Source organism: Hemicordylus capensis, chromosome 5 (genome assembly GCF_027244095.1).
Source record: "Hemicordylus capensis ecotype Gifberg chromosome 5, rHemCap1.1.pri, whole genome shotgun sequence".
NCBI classification, from domain to species: domain Eukaryota; kingdom Metazoa; phylum Chordata; class Lepidosauria; order Squamata; family Cordylidae; genus Hemicordylus; species Hemicordylus capensis.
In genome coordinates, this window is record NC_069661.1 from 230952540 (window position 1) to 230970967 (window position 18428).

General features: G+C 44.7%; 1 protein-coding gene across 16 annotated transcripts in view; it reads left to right on the forward strand.

Moving 5' to 3' along the window:
• The window catches only part of DGKI (diacylglycerol kinase iota), a 427669-nt gene that overhangs the window by 162850 nt on the left and 246391 nt on the right, over positions 1–18428 (forward strand). The gene's annotated exons all lie outside the window — the stretch shown is intronic.

The following is an 18428-nucleotide window of genomic DNA, read 5'->3' on the forward strand; positions in this document are numbered from 1 at the left end:
TGGGACAGGGAATCTTATTTCTGTTCCCGTGTAAACTACTTGAAAAACTTTTTTTTTTTGCAGTATACAAATGAAACAACAACAATAAAAATAAATAAATAAATAGTTACGAAAAAATGGAATAACCCCATGAATACTAGGCACTAGATGAGGGGTTCTCAAACTTTGGTCCCCAGATGTTGGACTACAACTCCCATCATCCCTAGCCACCCTGGCCTAAGGGGACCAAAATTTGAGAATCCTTGCTTTAGACACTAGTCTATACTCCTTGGAAAAAGAGTGAAATGCACATGTTAATCATAACTGGAGATAGAAACTATGCTAATAAGGCATCAGATGAAGACTCTTTTATTTTCCTGAGCGCTCAGTACATAATATTGTAATACTGTCCCTGCTGTTTTATTGTTGGTTTTGCTGCTGATTGATTGTTTTGCTGCAAATCTTTTTTTTAACTGCTGTTCTTTTCTTGTTGCTATTTTAATTGTTTTTCTTGTTTTAATTGATTAGTGTTGTTAGCTGTGTTGGAAGTTATTTTACTGACAGATGGGATAGAAATGTTAAGGACCAGGGCAATACAGTAACTGCTTCTTGCCATATCAACCTGCCTAGATTTTAGAATCATTCTCAAAGGCCCTGCTCTGGGCAGGATTGGCCCTAGGAGAAAGAGCACCCTGGGTGAGGAATGCCTTTGGCACCCCTATGGTTCACTCAATAGTGAGCAAGTCACTAAACTCAGCTTGGTGCCCCTTCAGGTAAGCTCACCCAGTTCTGGCTCTGGGTTCTTGCTCCATCTAGGGGTGTGCAGGGAACAACAAAAATGTGGTTCAAATTCAAATCAATTTGAACTGAACCATGTTGCTCTGGACTGGTTCAGTTGAACCAACTGGTCGGTTCGGTCCATTTGACTGAACCGATTCGACAGGTTGGGTGGCCAATATATTTGCAAAGTAGAATCTGTTGAGTATTCCCCTTTACAAGTTCAGGGGTGGGGGACTCTTTCAAATGTAAGGGGTGGCTGGGCAGGGGTGGTGAGAGAGGCAATATGCTCATTATCAGGCCAGTGTGGCTGCCGGCATCGCCACTCTCTGCCACTTGCCCTCCTGGTGTGGCCCCATGCACGATTCTCCCTCCTTTACCAAGCTGCCGGCTCGGCGGTGGCTTGGTTCTGGCCTTTGTTCCTGTGCAGAGGCAATTTGCATAGCATCCGCACATGTGCGGAGGCCAGAATCATAGGAACATAGGAAGCTGCCATATACTGAGTCAGACCATTGGCCTATCTAGCTCAGTATTGTCTTCACAGACTGGCAGCGGCTTCTCCAAGGTTGCAGGTGGGAATCTCTCTCAGCCCTATCTTGGAGGATCCAGGGAGGGAACTTGAAACCTTCTGCTCTTCCCAGAGCAGCTCTGTCCCCTGAGGGGAATATCTTGTAGTGCTCACACATCAAGTCTCCCATTCACATGCAACCAGGGTGGACCCTGCTTAGCTATGGGGAGCTGACTGAGCTGACGGCCTGGTAAAGGAGGGAGAAGCACGCTTGAGGCTGCTCCATGAGGGTGAGCAGTGGCGCTGGCAGCTGCGCTGGGCAGGTAAAGAGCTTATTACCTCTCTCGCCACCCCCGCTTGGCCACCTCTTACTGTGTTGCCAAACTAGTTTCCCTGAACTGGGCCTGTTTTGGTTCAGTCCATGATCAAACCTCCGAACCAGGCCTGGTTCAAAGTGAAGCGGTTTGCAGTGAACCATTCGTGCACACCCTTCGCTCCACCTGTGGTGTGGTTGATAGGGAGAGGACTGTCTCTGTATGGCAGCCTGTTTGTAGAATGCCCTCCCCAGAGGATGCCCTCACCTTCTAGGGTGAGATGAGGGATGACCAAAGAGATGGGGGCCTGCATTGCTATCTTTTGCACCCCAGGCAAAGCCTGTCCTGTTCTCATGGGCTTAGTGGCATTTGATAGTGTTGGGGTATTTTAATTCCCCCTAACTGAAATTATATCATCAGCTATAATTTTCATTGTTTTTGCTTGTTGTGTTACCTTTATGCAGGTTTTAATCAGGGACTTGAACTGAACCTGAGCCCAAACCCAAAACTGGTTCAGAGAGGTGTTTTCAGTGAAGTGGAACTGAACCTGAATCTAAGATCTCTTGGTTGCCTTGGAACTGAACCAGAACCAAACCCCTAAATACAAAATTATTGTTCTGTGCAATAAAGTGCCAGGATTTTTACTCTCAGGCCTTTGGGCTCCAGCAAAGAGGAGCTATCATATCTAGGCAGTCAGCCTGCTTTGATGTTTTATTTTATTTTATTTTCGTTACATTTAGAGATATACATATCAGGTGGAATATAAGTATGATAGATGAGAAACAAACAAACAAACAAACAAACATCCCACTTTCCCTCTAAGCAGCCCAGGGTTATGGTTATCCTCACAACAACCCTATGTAGTAGGTTAGGCTGAGAGATAAGTGACTGGCCAGAGTCACCCAGTGAGTTTCGTGACTGAGTGTGGATTTGAACTCAGGTCTCTCTGGTTCTAGTCCAACAGTCTAACCACTACACCATACTGTGCACGAAATTGGTTTGGTTGGTTTGGTTCAAATCCGGATCGGATTTGAACTGACCCAGCCCAGTTCTGGGTTCGGATGAACCAAGTCCAGTCTAGTTTGAACCAGGCTGAACTGGTTTGTGGGCTGGTTCAGGGATACTTGCAAAGGGGAATCTAGTGAGGATTTCCCTTTACAGGTAAAGGGGGCATTCCCTAATCCCTATCCAAAAGGTAGCCGGGGAGGGGGTGAGAGAAAGGGTACTTCTCTGTACCTTTAGCAGTGGCTGCGGAGGCAGTGGAGGTGGTGGAGAGACATCGAAGGTGCTGGGGGCTCCTCCGGGTCCCTCGCCAGCCTCCCGAATGACAGCCCAGGGCAGCTGTGGCCGGCTTCGGGCCTCCACACATGTGCAGAGGCCATTTGTATCACCATGTGATTTGTGTGTCTTCTCTGTGTCTTCTCTGGCTCAAACGATGGCCGACCACACATCAGTAGCTGAACAAGGCAGAACAAGGAAGCTGGGGAGAGCAGAGTGGGAACAAGCCGCACCCTTGACTTGTTGACTACCACTCCTGCTCTGCCCATATGGGCTGCTCCTGATGGACAGTTGCTCTACTCCTGCCCAATATAAAAGAGCCACTACTTAAAAGGGAGCCACCTTAAGTGGCACAGTGGGGAAATTCGAATCCCTGCTGGTACTATATCGGGCAGCAGCAATATAGGAAAATGCTGAAAGGCATCACCTTGGGAGGAGGCAATGGCAATGGAAGAGCCCCTGGTGGCACAGTGGGAAGAGCCCCTGGTGGCGCAGTGGTAAAACTGCTGCCCTGTAACCAGAAGGTTACAAGTTCGATCCTGACCAGGGGCTCAAGGTTGACTCAGCCTTCGATCCTTCCGAGGTCGGTAAAATGAGTACCCAGAATGTTGGGGGTCAATATGCTAAATCATTGTAAACCGCTTAGAGAGCTCCGGCTATAGAGTGGTATATAAATGTAAGTGCTATTGCTATTGCTATTGCTAAACCCCTCCTGGGCGCTTTCCAGAATACCTGCTGGAACAGCAGCAAAATGTCTCCGTTTGAGCAAGTTGCATTCAGGACATAAACAGCAGGGGGAGCAGTCTTGCAGCAACTAACAACCTGAAAAACCAGCAACTTTTTCACGCCGGATATATGACGTCCTTGCTCTATATTAACTTAAATTCTCAACGAGGCGTTGGAAATGTCAACGGCACCCTGCTGTCCGTGTAGGGACTACGGTGTCATGACACAGGAAGTGTGGAAGCACACTTCCGAGATATGTCCTGACCCCGTTGTACAGTCTAGTCTGGAAAGCGCCCCGTATTCTACCAAAGAAAACCTCAGGGCTCTGTGGGCGCCAGGAGTCAACACCAACCCGACGGCACACTTTACCTTTACTTAAAAGGGACCTCTTTGCCATCTGGCAAAATTAATGTCAATGTAATTAGTGTGAGAGCTAAGATATGCGGCACCCCAAGCTATACCCCTGCCCAGCATCCCATGAAGCATGGCGCCCTCTTTATTTGGTCCAGTGCCCCACCAAGCATGGTGCCCTGTTTTGGCAGAGATGCTGCACACACCTAAAGCTGGCTCCTAAAGCAATGGAGGAAGCTTGACAAAGCCAGGAGATTGTGACTTTAGCTGAGGGAAAGGGAGAAGAGGATAAAATGCTTGTTTATGGAATCTGTGACAGAAAAGGTAAGTTTTAAAGACTTCTTTTAAAAATTGAGATAAATGAAGCAGTGTAAATACCAGGGGGAAGTGATGTTCTAGTAAGCTTTTATTTATATTAATTGTTGAACGAGACAATGGAGTGTAATTTCACTGGGTTTCCATTAGTGTTATCTATGGAAAATTTGACCTGATGGCCTTGGTTTTATGGGGAAAATCTTTTTTAAAAGGCGAGACAGCATCTGAATACTGATATCTAAAATGTAGGTAGGAAAGTATCTTTAATAGAAAGGTTTGCATTTTCTCTCTCTCTCCAAGCTCTTTTTCCTTTGTCCCAGATGGTGGATGATCGCATGGTCTCATTTGTTTCATCCTTTTAGAAAGAAAAGCACAAGGAGAAAAATAAAAAGAAAAGGTAGTCAAGCTAATGCTGCCAAAAATTATCTCTCTTTTTTAAAAAAGCACCAGCCTTTTTCTTTTTGCATTTAGTAGATTAAAAAGTATCAGGGAATACTCAGATGCTTTCTGCAGGAAGAAAATTAATTTTTCTTTCTTCTGCCATTAAACCAATCAGCCTAACCCAAGAGGAGGAAACATGCAGAAATGGTTGTGTGTTTCCTGGGGCTGAAAGGTCTGATCCAGGGCTTGGATTGCATGTGTTAATCTAATTCCACTTTAATTTAATGTGATTTCTGCCTGCAGTACTCATCCTGAAGGCTCTCACAGGCACCAATTGTCTTGAATAACATTGATCAGATGTTTGGGGGAGTCTCCACCTCTTATCTCCAAGCTTCAGACCTGACTCCAACTTCCTGGCTCTGCTTCCTGGGTCTTATACAGGAGCTCTACTATCTTTGAAATTTAAAAAAAACCTCGCAACCTAACCTTCACTTCATTAACACTGGGAAATGTCAGCTTTTGTTCATTCATGGGGAATGAGACGGACAACCCATTTGCCGTGAGCAAACAGATGTCAAGGGGGGCCCACTATGAGCAAACATCCATGTTGTCTTGACCTTTAGTTACACAGAAGCAGTGGACAGATAGATGTATGTTGAGCAGTGAGCCTGCTGTGAATCCTCACTCATCTCATTTTGGGCTGGACAGACAGCCTTCCTAAGAAAATCAAGCACTGGAAGGGGATCGGGACATAGCTCAGTGGTAGAGCACTTGCTTTGCACGCACAAGGTCTCAGGTTCAATTCCTGGCCTCTCCAGGTAGGGCGGGAAAGATTCCTGCCTGAAATCTTGGAGATCCACTGCCAGTTAGTGCAGACAATACTGAGCTAGATGGACCAATCATCTGACTTTGTATGAAGCAACTTCCTATGTTTCCATGTAAGCTCAGTATTACAGGTGGCCCTCGTTATGTGCAGTCCCGGCACCTGCAGTTTTGTGAATCTGCTGTTGGGTAATGTAGACCCAACCTTGTTATATGCACTTATGCAGTTGAATTTTTTTTTTTAAAGATTTGCCTATCTGCGTCATTTGTGGACACCATTTTGCTATATGGAGCCATTTTGTGGCTCTTTTGTAAACAAAAAGTTCCCCCCTTGATTCTCATGGAAAATTGGCAGAATTGGGATTTGGGGAGCCATTGCTGGAGATTTGTTGACCTGCAGAGCATGGGATGGCACATTGCCTCAAGGATTCGTTATTTGTGGTTTCATTATCTGCGGTTGTAGGCGAGAATGGAACCCCCGTGGATAACGAGGGTCACCTGTGAATTATACATCCTTTCACTGGGCAGACTGCTGATTGGATGTCCTTTGTGTCAATCACAAAGTTACTTCACGCACCAACTTTCCACCTGGAGCTATTTTAAAGGATTTTTTTAAAAAAGCTTTTTTTAAAAGCACTGATTAAAGCTTTAACATAAACATGCTGAGTGCTTTAAAAAAAAGCTGAATGCCTGACTGAAGCATGCGGGGAAGGGGGAGGGAGTGAAAATCCAAATGGACCCTCCCCAGCCGCAGAGGCCAATAATTAAGGATGATGAGAGTTGTAGTTCAATAACAGTGGAAGGGCTGCCGTTTTGCAGTCCTGCTTTGCACATATTGGCCGCATTCTCATGAATCATGAAGTTGGAGGTTGACAGACCTGCAGTTAAATTTTCAAACCATGAGTCACATCACAGACATTCATCCAACTTTGGTCCAGCAACCTCCGGTTGCAGGACAGGGGAGCCCCCCCCCCCCGCTTCCTGGTCCACCGAGGCTGCATCCCAGCAAACTTCACAGTGCTGGCATCTCCTGACCTAGGTGGCCAGATTTGGCTTAAAATGCCAAATTCTGGCTTACGGCCCATTTGACCCACGGGTATACCCCTTAGGTTCTGGCAACCCTGCCTGACTGTGGTCAAGAAGTCAGCACTTCTCAGGAATGGCTGCCATTGGTCACTGTCTTAAAGGGGGCATTCGAAGCATGTTCGTGCCTTTTTGGAATGGTTGAGCATGGAAAAGGCATCTAAATCCCTTTAAATGCCATGCCTTGCCAGCACTTCTTCTGACAGAGATAGCATTGCTGCCCTCCTAAGAGCCCTGAAACAAAACTGTCCCACACAAGCAGAGTTTCTGGGGGAGAGGATCGGGAGGGGGCACTATTTTCCAGTTACTCAGGAAAGGGAAGGGAACATGATGGCTTCCTAGGAGGGGATATGTATATGAAGAAGGGCAAAGGATCCAACGGGGGGGGCATCTTTCCGGCAATGACCTAGGATGTTCTTGCGAGGGCTTACCCCAGAAAGGTAGTCCATGTAGACCAAACCAGATCTCTCCTGGCAGCTTGCTGCCAGTGGACTTGCACTCTCATGAGGGGCAGTCTACTGGGGAGGACCTTAGGCTAAAAGATCCTTGTTCTTCAACTCTCATGAGTTGAGCTAACACAACAAAGGGTTGCATGCCCCCCCACTGATTAATGATAGAACCTTTGCACTGCAACCCCACCTCCCTTTCTATGTACCCAAATGAAACTTGGATGCGCAGTGTGTCAGAGCCTCACCGCATATGCAGACACCAGGTGTGGGGCCAGATCTTTACTCTTATTAAAAAATTCCTGGGTTCAGACCGGCGTTGTGCCGTATGCAGATCTGATGTGGCAAGGAATCATTGGAGAAGGATGCCCTGGTTTCCAGCAACTCCAGGAGAGTGGGTTTGCCATTTTGGGGCACAAGAAAGGGTGGGCATGTCCAAATGGGTGAACAGGCTGGCAGATGGCACGCTTTGACATCTTCTTTATTTATCTATTTTTATTTTATAAAAATAAAATCCTCTTCCTCTTCCCCACCTTTATTTATTTATTTTTATTTCTCCATGTGGACTGCTTTGGGAGCTCTTGTTGAAAAGCAGTATATAAATATTCTTAGTAGTAGTAGTAGTAGTAGTAGTAGTAGCAGTAGCTTCTTGGTGGCAGTCACCAATACAGGAGAGCAGCTGCTGGGATACCCATCCCTGCAACTTGCCTATATAGAGCAACCTGGCTGGGCGGCATCTGCCATCCTGCCCACTTAGTCTGACGCTGTCATGAGAGAGTGGTCCATGGGAGAACAGGGATGTCATCTCACATTATTAGCAGTTTGGCTCTATGCCCCTGTCCCCACAGATTCTTCTTCTCATGAGTTGTGAGGAGGTGTCCCCATGGCCTTACACTCTAACGAGTGAGCAATTTGGTCAGGATCAGCATCCTTATTATCACAGAGGAGTAATCTCCCCTCACAGTGTTGGCAGTGCTCTTCCTGCTGCCCTTCTCATGAGTAAGCCTAGGGGACCACACAGGTACTTGCAAGGGGAAGGGGCTGATCCCCCCTTCCCCAAAATCATTGTACAAAAAATCGACCTTGGCCATTCAAGAATCCCTGGTTGGGGATGCCCATTAAACCCAACCTCTGGTATCCCTGCCCAGCCATACGTTACTGTCCCACCACTCTAATGGTGTGCCCTGCTTACGTTGCCACTTGGAGTGCTTGTGCTTGTGAACATACATCTTTGATGCTTCATTTTTGGAGAGCAAAGCACTTAGTGCCCATCCTGTCATCCCATCCCTTTCCCCTCCTGCTTGCCAGGAGAGGGGAACCAGCGATAGAGTGGGAAGAGGGCATGCCCTTGTGTGACTTACTGCAGGTCACTTTTGCTGTGAAACCGCATTTGGAATGGCTTTCCAACCTCAGTCCTGTTAAACTCCAGTTTCTCGTCAGATCCAAATGTGGCCATAAAGTATCTTATGGTACTTCAAAACTTAAAGTTGGATGTAATGTGAAACTGGAGTTAAACGGGACAGAGGTTGGAACATCATTATGTCCAAATACGAGTAACTGCGGTTTCATGGCAAAAGTGACCTGCAGTAAGTAAGCATGCCCTCTTCCCACTCTTATCACTTGCTCCCCTCTCCTGGCAAGCAGGAGGGAAAATGGATGGGATGACAGGATGGGGATTTTAAAAGGGGGCTTAGACAAATTTATAGGGGGCAGGTCTATAAATGGCTACTAGTCTGATGGCTATAGGCAACGACTAGCCTTAGAGTCAGGATACCTCTAAATACCTGTTGTAGGGGGTAGCAACAGCAGGAGAGAGGACATGCCTTCACCTCTTGCCTGTGGAATTCTCAGGGGCAAATCTGGTGGGCCACTGTGTGAAACAGGATGCTGGATCTGATAGGCCTTGGCCCTGATCTAGCAGGGCTGTTCTTATGTTCTTAAAATCAACACATTTATTGTAGCAAAAGCTTTCATGACCTAGACCTCACTTCAAATAAATTTGGTCAGCTTGGTAAACACATTTTGGCAAACAAATTTTGGTAAATGTCCCGACCTAGATACCCTGCTGGAACTTTTCACAGGCAAGGTTTCTTCTGAATTTTGTTTTCTTGAAGCGGAGTTTGGGCATTGATTTAAGCTGGAGCCAGAATTTCGCCCTAGAAATCAATGTGTGCAATTTGGTAGATCAGTTAGGGCTTGAAGGGACTTAATGGGTGACTCTCTTGTTGGATTTCTGAGCATTAAGCTGAAAAGCTACCTCAATTCCCCAAAGGAGCATTTTGGGGGGCAATAAAAGCTAGCAAATGTGCTTGCCTTAGATAATAAAATGAGCTGCAAATGATGAGCAAAAAGTATTGTAGTCTGCTAAATGTGTGCTGTGCTCAAGCAGTAAGCACTCTTTCTTTTTCCAAATTGGTATTATTAATGCCTGAGGGATATTTTAATGAGATTAATGTGGTTGACTAATTGCATTTTTATGGTTCTTGAAGATTCAGGCATAGCTCTGGATTCCGAAGAGTTCCTTTGAGGGCTTCCATGTTCCTGGAGTGTTTGCTGTGTATGCCCTCCTCCAATACATAGTTTCCTTCCCATTTTATACACACAACAACTCTGTGAGGTGGGTTAGCCTGATATAATAGCAAGTGACTGGCCTAGGGATGTGCAAACTGATTCAGCCTCAAATCAATATTGGTCAAATAGGGGGTGATTCAATTATTCTACCCCAAATCGAATCACCCTGAAAAAAGGGGGCAGTTTTGGGGTAGACTAGAATCACCCCTGATTTGAACCTAATGATTCAGGTGATTTGGGAGAACTGGTCTACCAATTGGAATCAGCAGGTAGCCCAGCTCTCTGAAACAGGCTGCCACGCACCAAGCCCAATTGGTAGATCAGCAATCCTGGTTTTCAAGGAAGAACTAGTCTACCCATTGAGATAGGTGGACTTGGTGCACATCAGCCTGCTTTGGAGAGCTGGTCTACCTGCTGATCCCAGTTGGTAGACCAGCTCTCCCCACCATTTTGAGGTCGATTTCTCCAGTAAAACAGGCCTCAAAATGGTGCCCAATTCACCTGAATCAATTCTGGTTGAATCAGGGTGATTTGTCTAGGCTGCGTTCAACTAATCAGAGGGGCTGCAATTCGATTCAACCTCAAATCAAATAGCAGAAATTGATTTGTGCACATCCCATACTGGCCTAAAGTCACACAGTAGGCTTCATACTAAGTCGGTATTTGACACTGAGTCTTCCCAGTCTTAGAATGGCATTCTAACCACTGCTCTACATTGCCTCCCAAGGATGGATATTTTGGTCTCAGTTTTGATTTCAAAGATTGGCTAGTTGGCTGATTTTTTTTAATTTTTGTTTTACTGATTTCTCGGTTGTAAGACTGTGAGAATATAGTGTCAGATCTTTTCCCCTAATTCATTGGCTGTTGCAATGTTCTGTGTAAGAATTGTGCAAAATGCACCTGCGCAAGTGTAATACCATTATTTCTAATGGGATTACTCCATGCAACAACGTGCATGTTGTGCTGTTTTGTATGCCAGTTACCAGCCATAATGTTACACATAGATTGATCAACAGGTGATTTCCTCATCATTCATCTACATAAATGATGAGAAAGACTACCAGAGCACCATGCATATTATTATATGGTCACTTTCTTCTCAGCCTTCTTTGTCATTACTTCTGTGTGGTGACTCCCTTGCTATTTATGGCTGTAATAAGAGAAGCATTGGTGAAAGCAGTAATTCACTTTACACGGATTCCAGTCTGAAAATAAACCAGTCACTCTCATCTATTGAAGTTGTGTAAGCTGAGCATCTTGATGTTGTTTTTTTCTCAGATGACTCTTATCCTTTCTTGTTCCTTCATCTTTAAGGAGGGAAATAGTGGGGGTGCAGCAGTTAGACCAAGACTTCGGGGGCAGGACTGAGAACCGGGGCCAGAGTATTGTTTTTGCCTCCTAAAAGGAAGACTCCTGCTCACTACATTATTATTGCTGCCTAGTAATTGTCTGGGCCTGGTATTTGTCTTCATATGTGTCTTCTTATACTTGGTATATAGGTATGTGTCTTTGATTGTCTAGAGATGGGGAGGTGGGTGATGGTTCTGGGACAGCTATTCCAGTAATGGTGGGGAATTGACAAAGATATGTCACTGCTAGGTCAGTGGGCTGTTACAGGGGAAAGGATTTCAGAAATTTAATTGTTATTTCCCCTTCCAGCAAGCCTGCCATGTCTTTGACCTTGGACAGCAGAGCCAACAACCCACAGAACCTCTCCTTATTACTCTATAATGCAAGGTCAGTCCAAAATAAGTCTTGAGATCATCCATGATTTAATTATGGATGAAGGAGCCAACCTTGTGTGCATTACGGAGACCTGGTCAGGAGAGGCTTGTGGTCCAGTTTGGTTCCAGCTTCTGTTGGTGGGTTACTCCATGGTGGAGCAGGTGAAAGGAAGTGGTCAGGGAGGTGGGGTGGCTGTGGTCTATAAGAATAACATCTCCCTTACCAGGATCCCTGTCAGGGAATTGGCCTATGTTGAATGCGTGTGTCTAGCGACCAGGGATAGATTGGGACTTCTGTTGGTGTACCAATCACCGTGCTGCCCAACTGAGTCCCTAACTGGTTGCAGAGTTGGCATTGGAGTGGCCCAGGGTTGTTGGTGATGGGGGACTTCAATGTTTATTTTGGAACTAGGTTGTCAGGAGTGGCTCAGAAGTTCACAGCAGTCATGACGACTATGGGTCTATCCCATTTGGTTTCTTTCACATATAGCGTTGCCAGATACTGTGCAGCTGCGATCAGCATTCGCCGGAGGAAGATAGGCTGTGAGCCCTTTTAGCCTTAATCTGATTCCTGATTACTTTGGGTTGACGTCGTATTTGCCTCCCCTCTTATTGTCTTATACTGCTTTTTATTGTGTTTTATTGATTTTTATAATTTTTAATCTGCATTTTACCATTTTATACGCCCCTTTTAATCTTTTCTGTGCTTTTTAATAAGTAATATATTCTTTTTAGCAGTTTTAGTTCTTTAGTATTAATGTGCATATATGTAATTTTTATCTATTTTAGCTTGTCTCTTTTAAAATTGTAATTATCTTTAATCTTAGCCTTTTCACGATATCTATCATCGTATTTGCAATCACCTTTATCCTCCTGTAATTTTTTTTAACACGCAACTTTTAACTTATATTCTCTTTTAGTCCTTTTAGTATCACCCTCGTTTAACATGTAATTTTATGCTGGTCTCTGACCGTAATAAAGGTTGGTTGATTGACAGGATGCATTTGGTTTCTGGACCAATGCATTATGCTGGTCACACACTCAATTTGGTCTTTATCTCTGATAAGGGTGGTGTTCCATGGGTGGGGACTCCCATCATTTCCCCATTGTCATGGACAGATCACTATGTGGTTAAGGTAGGACACACAACCACAACCCACCTCTGCAGCAGTGAAGGACCAATTAGGTTGGTCTGTCCAAGAAGGTTATTGGATCTAGTAGGATTCCAAGAAGCCTTGAAAGAGTTTGGTAGTGGCTCTGCTAGTGATTCTTTTGATGTTCTGGTGCAAATATGGAATAATGAATTCACTAGAGCAGTAGATATAATTGCTCCTAAGCTCCCTCTCCAACCTCCTTCAAAGTCAACCCTGTAGTATTTGGAAGAGCTACAGGAGCTGAAGCTGTGAGGTAGATTGACTAGAGCTCAAATGAAGGAAGACTCAGCCTGAATCTGACAGGTCACAAAACAGAGCACATTTGAGGATCTATGCTCTGGCACTGCGGGTGGCAAAGAAGCAGTACTTTTCTGCCCACATTGCTTGCACAAATTCACACCCAGCGGAGTTGTCTATGGTTGTGAGCAGTGGTGGATTAACGGAAAGGCAGAGTAGGCATTTGCCTACATTGGCAAAATCTGAGGAGCAACAAATTTTGCCCCTCCTCAAATTTTGCTGTTCCTCTCTGTGGGCAGTGGCAGCTGCAGCAAGGGTGGAGTGGGCGAGGAGAAAGTCCACTCTTTTACTTTATTTTTTTTAAAGGCAAACCATTTTTTGTTTAAGGTAAAAGGGTGGCAAAAGCCATTTTGGCTATGGTGAGGAGGGGGGTTGATTATGCCCTCTCCCCCTTGAATTTGAACTTAGAACCACCAGTCACTTGCTAATGACTTTAATGACTTTTTTGTGGATACAATCTTTCAATTTTGGGTTGAACTGGATTCCACAGTCACTGCAGAGTCTATTGTATAGGTGCCCAGCAACTCCTCTTAAAGGATTAGATTGGATCACTTTTAGTTTGCGACTCCTGAGAATGTGGACAAATTGCTTCAAATTATGCATCCTACAGCCTGTTCTCTTGACCCTTGTCCAACTTGGCTTATTTCATCTCGTAACTGTATTATCAGAAATGGCCTGGTAAATGTTATAAATGCTTTTCTGAGGGAGGGCAGGATGCCTCCTTGTCTTAAGGAGTCTATTATTATACTTTATTTGAATAAACCTTCCTTGGATCCCTCGAAGTTAGCTAATTACAGAACTGTTTCTAATTTCCCATGGTTGAGCAAGGTGATTGAGTTAGTGGTGGCCTCTCAGCTTCATGCAGTTTTGGATGATACAGATTACCTAGACCCATTTCAAACTGGCTTTCGAGTGGGCTATGAGGTTGTGACTGCCATGGTCAGCCTGGCTCCAATTGGCTATTGACTGAGGGAGTGTGACTCTGCTGATCCTTTTGGATCTCTTAGTAGCTTTCGATACCATAGACCATGGTATCTTTCTGGGTCCCACGAGGAGGGTGGGATTAGGTGGCACTGTTTTACAGTGATTCCATTCCTGCCTCTCTGATAGATTCCAGATGGTGTCACTTGCAAACTGTTTCTCTGCAAAGCAAGAGTTATTGTATGGCATTCCACAAGGCTCCATACCGTCTCCGAAGCTCTTTAACATCTACAGGAAACTGCTGGGAGAGACCATCAGGAGGTTTGGTGCAGGGTGTTATCAATATGCTGATGACACCCAGATCTATTTTCCATTCCAGCTTCATCAGGAAATGGCATAACTCCCTAAATGCCTGCCTGGAGGCAGTAATGGGAGGATCAAGACCTGAGAGATGGTTTAGATTGGCTTGTTCTGGATGGCGTTACACTCCTACTGAAAGATCAGGTACATCACTTGGAAGTGTTCCTGGATCCAAAACTCTCTCTGGTTTCTCAGGTCAAGGCAGTGACCAGGAGTACTTTTTATCAGTTTCACCTGATACATCTGATACGTCCATTTCTGGAGGTAAATGACCTTAAAACAGTGGTACATATTCTAGTAACCTCTAGGCTTGACTACTGTAATGCACTCTACATGGGCTGCGTTTGTACATAGTCTGGAAACTACAATAGGTACAGAATGTGGTAGCCAGAATGGTCTCTGGAACAACCTGAAGGGACCATATAACACTGATTTTTAAAAAATTGCACTGGCTGCTCAGGGTACTTAACAGAGTGCCTTCTTTGTCATGAACCCTATCGCCTATTGAGAACATCTTGAGATGTCCAGCTATGGTTGCCACCAGCTCGTTTGTGGTGGCAACTTGGGACCAAGCCTTCTGGGCTTTGGAATATGCTCCCTGTTGAAATAAGAGCACCTGCTTCTCTGTTTGCTTTTAGGAAGACCCTCAAGATGCATTTGTTTTCTCACGCTCAAACTGAAATTAATTTTAAACTATTTTTATTTATTTTTATCTTATGAGATGGTTTTTATTAATCTTGTGAAATTTTAACTTTTTAAACTCTGTTTTACATTTGTTGTGTTTTAACTCTGTACACCGCCTAAAGATGTATATATAAGGCAGTATTAAAATATGATAAGCAAGCAAGAAAACAAACAAACCTGCTGCTTTGAGCAAAGATGCTCAATAGAAACTGGCCAGTCTAGAACTTCTATGACACTCTGCTTTATGGCAAAAGCATTTCCAGCATTGGCATTGCAAAGCATAACCAGAAATCAGAGGACTGCTGGTCTTGTGACAGCGAGCATGAATTGTCCCCAATGCTACCCAGGGTTTGCATGCTAAGCAAGGGTTGCCTTGGTTTGCCTTTATATGGGAGACTAAATGTGAGCAGTCCTCTTAGGGGTTGTGGCCATCGCTCAGTGAAAGAGCATCTCCAGGTAGGGCTGGGAGAAACTCCTGTTTGAAACCGCTGCTCATCAGTGCTCATCAGTGCCGCTGCTCATCAGTGAGGACAATCCTGAGATAGAGGGACCAATGGCCTTATTCAGTATAAAGCAGTTTCCTATGTTCTTAAGGTGATTGATTGATTGATTGATTGATTGATTGATTGATTAAGTGCCGTCAGGTTGGTACCGACTCTTAGTGACCACATAGATAGATTCTCTCCAGGATGATCTGTCTTCAGCTTGGCCTTTAAGGTCTCTCAGTGGTGCATTCATTGCTGTCATAATTGAGTTCATCTACCTTGCTGCTGGCCGTCCTCTTCTTCTCTTCCCATCAACTTTCCCTAGCATTCTGGACTTCTCAAGGGCGCTGGATCTTCTTTGCATTGAAGTATGATAGTTTGAGCCTGGTCATTGGTGCCTCGAGTGAAAATTCTGGATTGATTTGTTCTATGATCCATTGGTTTGTTTTGCTGGCTATCCGTGGTATCCTGAAGTCTTCTCCAGCACCAAAGTTCAAAAGCGTCAATGCTTTTTCTATCTTGCTTCTTCAAAGTCCAGCTTTTAAAAAAATTATTATTATTAACATTTTATATCCCGCTCTTCCTCCAAGGAGCCCAGAGCAGTGTACTACATACTTGAGTTTCTCCTCACAACAACCCTGTGAAGTAGGTTAGGCTGAGAGAGAAGTGACTGGCCCAGAGTCACCCAGCAAAGTATCATGGCTGAATGGGGATTTGAATCCGGGTCTCCCTGGTCCTAGTCCAGCACTCTAACCACTACACCACGCATCTATAGAGTGTCACGGGAAAAACTATTGTCCAAACGATTCTAATCTTTGTAGGTGTAGACACGACACAGCATCTAAATATCCTTTCCAAGGCCTTCATTGCTAAGTGCTAGTTTGTGGCATATTTTTTGACTGGATCCTTTACTGTTGACGGTTGATCCTAAAGGACAGAAGCTATCCACCACTTCAGTGTCTTCATTGTCAATTCTGAGACTGGTTGCTGTACCCGTTGTCATTAGTTTAGTCTTCTTGACATTTAGTCAAGAAGGTGAATGACTTTAAAACAGGTGAATGACCTTAAAACTGTGGTACATATGCTGGTAACCTCCAGACTTGACTACTGTAATGCACTCTATGTGGGGCTGCCTTTTTATGTAGTCCGGAAACTACAATTGATACAGAATGTGGCAGCTAGGCTGCTCTCTGGGACAACATGAAGGAACTATATAACACTGGTTTTGAAAGAACTGCACTGGATGCCGATATGTTTCCAGGTGAAATACAAAGTCTTGGTTCTTCCCTATAAAGCCCTTAACGGCTTGGGACCAAGCTTTCTCTGTGGCTGCCCCAGGGCTTTGGAATATGCTCCCTGCTGAACTAAGAGCATCTCCTTCTCTGTTTGTTTTCAGGAAGACCCTCAAGACTTTCCTGTTCTCGCAAGTTTTTAGTTAGAATTTTAATAATTTTAATAACTTGTTTTATATTCTTTTTATCGTGTTTTACATATTTTAATCTGTGATTTTAATGTTGGGATTTGTGCACCGCCTAGAGACTTATATATCAGGCGGTATAAAAATATGATAAATAAATAATTAAATTAAATAAATACATGGCTTGTTGGATTGGTTTTGATGGTGGTTTCACAACTTGCCCATCATAGGCTGCAAGAATGTCTAGACGTGAGAAGGTTCTTGCTCATAAGAAGTTAATTTTCAGGCACTATCTTCCCTTATACAGCTGCATGTACGCTCAGTTCCCCTTTAATTCCCTATGAAATTTTGACATAGGACCTGCTGCTAGGAAAATTGCCTCTGTTCCATCTGCCCTCACCCCCCGTATGTGTTTCCTAATTGGCAGCTCTGGTGACAACCCGCTAAATTGCCTCTGAAATGGAGTATTTTGAGGATTTGCTAGAGAGAGCTGCTCCTAAGCAAATAGTAATTCTGTGCCCATGGCAGGGGTGTAGCTATAATTAAACTAGGGGAGCCAATTGTCGCTGTGCCCAGGAGGGAGGAGGACCCAATGGCTGGGAAAACAGCCCACTTTTTCCTCTCCCATCCAGCTCCCCTGACTTATGTAGGAACATAGGAGCATAGGAACCTGCCATATACTGAGTCAGACCATTGGTCCATCTGGCTCAGTATTGTCTACACAGACTGGCAGTGGCTTCTCCAAGGTTGCAGGCAGGAATCTCTCTCAGCCTTATGCCAGGGAGGGAACTTGGAACCTAGATGCTCTTCCCAGATCGGCCCCATCCCCTAAAAGGAATAACTTGCAGTGTTCACACATCAAGTCTCCCATTCATGTGTGACCAGGGCAGACTCTGCTCAGCTAAGGGGACAAGTCATGCTTGCTACCACAAGACCATCTCTCCTCTCTTTGACTTGGTGGCATGTTGCTGGCCTCTGAGCAGAGTGTGGAGAGAGTGCGATGGTGAGAGAAAGGGCATAGTGAGAGAAAAGGCATGCTGAGAATGTTTTCATTTTCACCATGCCTATCTAGTACTTCTGCAGCAAAGGTGGGGAGGGGAAGAAGGCAAGTGGCTCAAGGGACCATCTTACCCACACTTTAGTCATGGCATGGCTGGATTACTGTAACATGCTCTACATGGGGCTGCCCTTGGAGAATATTTGGAAACTGCAGCTAGTGCAAAATGTGGCAGCTAGGATTTTATCTGGAGCTTCCCGTTGGGACCATATTAAACCCAACCTGAAAGAGCTGCATTGGCTACCAATTTGTTTCCAGGTTCAATTCAAGGTGCTGGTTTTGACCTTTAAAGCCCCAATGGTTTTGGCATGGGTTATCTTAAGGACCGCCTGCTCCCAAGGGTTTCTGCCCGTTTGCCAAGATCATCAGAGGGGGCACTCCTCTGCGTGCCGACTGTAAGGGAGGCTCAGCTGTTGAGCTTGTGGGACAGGGCCTTCTTGGTCATTGCCCCCAGCCTTTAGAATGTTCTCCCAGCTGGCATCTGCTCCTCAGTTTCCATCACAGTTTTCAGAAAACATATAAAAACATAGCTCTTCAGCCAGGCTTTTATATGAGAGTGCTTTTTTGTTTTTTTGCTGCTCTTGCTTTTCTTTTTGTGTGTGCGCTTTACTTTTTAATATGTTATTTAACATTTTAAACGGAGATGTATTATTTTTATGTTTATATTAATATTTGTACTTTTATTTGTGTACTGTTTTAATTTTGCATTGTTTTGATTATATTGTAAACTGCTTTGGGATTACACAACCCATATCTTACCTAGGTAAAGGTAAAGTGT